This window comes from Protomyctophum bolini, assembly GCF_963924005.1.
Source record: "Protomyctophum bolini genome assembly, chromosome: 14".
NCBI lineage: Eukaryota > Metazoa > Chordata > Actinopteri > Myctophiformes > Myctophidae > Protomyctophum > Protomyctophum bolini.
In genome coordinates, this window is record NC_137875.1 from 2,081,156 (window position 1) to 2,083,655 (window position 2,500).

Here is a 2,500-nt window from a genome sequence, read left to right on the forward strand (position 1 = left end):
ATCTACAAGCTCATAGCGCGCCACCGAGTGGCGCGCTATGAGCTTGTAGGTCTGCTATTTTTTGAAAAATCGAAGAGCGACTGACATTTTTTAGAATCTGATCTCAGGTCAGAATGGGTTAATCAGACCAGTGTGTGTCCAGTGGAAACCTCGTGTGAATCTGATCTCAGGTCAGAATGGGTTATTCATGAGCCTAACCCTATAGGGTCAGGAGGGACTCACCACAGCGAAGGTGGGAGGTGGGGGTCCGGGCGGGGGAGGTGGGGGGGGTGGTCCCGGCATTCTGCTGTAATCTTCACACCTTCAAGTGCACTGGACGTTGCACCCTGGTGAGGACACACACACACACACAGTTTTGTGTTAGTATACTCGTGAGGACACTGGACACGGACACACACACACACACAGCTTAAGTTGACAACAGGTTATTATAGAGCGTTGCAGTCCCGCCCCCTCGAGAGACCCCGGAAAAGAAATCGCTGTTCATTTTCCCTCATAGACTTTTCAGAAAGTATTTATTTAAAGACGTTTATACGCCGCGGACAAAGACAACTCTTGTCGTGACAAATCATGACAATGAACACAATGTTTTGGGGCCGAACAAATAATTAGAAAGTAGGAAAAAAACGGCAGGTTACAACACTTTTTTTTGTTGTTTTTCTTCTTTAAAAATTATTGTATAAATTATATGTTCATTGTCATGATTTGTCACGATCCGAGTTGGCTTTGTCCGCGGCGTAACAGTCTTTAAATAAATACTTTAAGAAAAGCCTATGGAGAAAATGCATTGGGATTCATTTCCTCGTCGTTCTGAAAGGGGGAGGGTTGCGTTGTTCTCAAGTAGGGCCGGTGTCCGACGGGCACGTACAGGTCTAGTTTATAGTAATACGAGCACGCACACACGCACGCACGCACGCACACACGCACGCACGCACACACACACACACACACACACACGCACGCACGCACGCACACACACACGCACGCACACACACACGCACGCACACACACAGAATTTATTACAAATGAAACGTCATAAAATGATATGAAAAGCAATGTGAACATCCGTAGACTATATTATACAGCCTACATTAAATCCTTCAACAAAAAAGGAAGCAGGAGGATGTGGTTTTAGGGAACCAGAAGAGCTTCTACAGAGATGACATAATGGCAGCATTTATATCACAGTATTCCAGACGTGACATGACATGCATTTATATGTATATTTAACCCATTCTGACCTGAGATCAGATTCTAAAAAATGTCTTCTACATCCTGACAAAGTTTCTTTGTCAGTCGTTCTTCGATTTTTCAAAAATAGCTTGTAGATCTGCTATTTCTTTAATAGCTAAAGCATAGCATAATGCTAACACCAAAAGGGGTTCCCTCCCAAAATGGGTTTAGATCACAGTATTCCAGATAATGCTACGTGATATGACACATGCATTTATATGTTTATTATACTGGGTGCTGGGCACTATAAGACAAGCCCTATAGAACTCCCTGGACCGGTCCCGCTACACCAGAATGTTACGTGTGGTTCTGAACATCAACCAGGACGAGCACATCACCAACAAGCGTCTGTACGGGGCATTATTAGTGTATCAGAGAAGATAGCAGTGAGGAGGATGAGACTAGCTGGCCACTGTACGGGGCATTATTGCGAACGCAGTGATTGCGGATGCAGTGAGCACTTACTATGAGACCTAGCAGATCATGTCTGTGTGTGTGTCCATCTGTCTGTGTGTCTGTCTGTCCCGCTTTTGTGCCCATATATGGAGCTGAGTGATTACGTCACCATGACTCAGCCATAACCATATAAGGAGTCCCCAAAGCAGCTATACGTCCAAAACCCAAATATGTACGAGCTGCGTTCGCTTCCCGCGTTTGCGCGTCTTACTGGTTAGTGTAACAGAAAAGAGACTAGCTGGCCACTGCCACCGACAACAAGAGGTCCTGGCCCAAAAAAGCCTGTACTGTGGGAACCGACACAAGGGCATCGATGGAGAGGACGTCCCACACCTATACCTACGTGGACGTATACTAAAGAAAGATGCTGGTGCAGAAAGCACAAAGGAGCTGGCCAGATGTATGGAGAACCCAGAGGACTGGAGACGCCGATGGAGGGCTCGTCTGAGGACGACGTAGAAGAGAGATGACGTCACTCTGAACAGTTTGCCATATTAGGGACTGCAACAGCCGCCGGCTCCTTTGATTGGCCCACGATGTCTGTGACGTTGCCACGTCTGAACCCAATATAAGTGCCAGTGAACGCAACAGGATGCCATTCATTCACAGAGAAGGATTTGAGGAGTCCTCGTTGATCCCCGGTGGAGCCGTTTGTGAGAAATGTTCTGCTGGAAGCTGCATCTGAACAGAGGACCTAATGGAGGCACACACGCTGCTGTTGCCGTGGGAGACAAAGTCTACTCATTTGGAGGGTCCCGTAACGTCAACAAGGATCAGATTGGTGTTCACGTCTTCAACTCAGTGGCTTTAT

General features: G+C 46.8%; 1 pseudogene across 1 annotated transcript in view; it reads right to left on the bottom strand.

Moving 5' to 3' along the window:
• The window catches only part of LOC308328252 (WAS/WASL-interacting protein family member 1-like), a 33,613-nt pseudogene that overhangs the window by 14,075 nt on the left and 17,038 nt on the right, over positions 1 to 2,500 (bottom strand). The window contains exon 3 of the transcript XR_013966230.1: positions 223 to 326. The product of XR_013966230.1 is annotated as a WAS/WASL-interacting protein family member 1-like (transcript). The remainder of the gene's footprint in view (positions 1 to 222; positions 327 to 2,500) is intronic.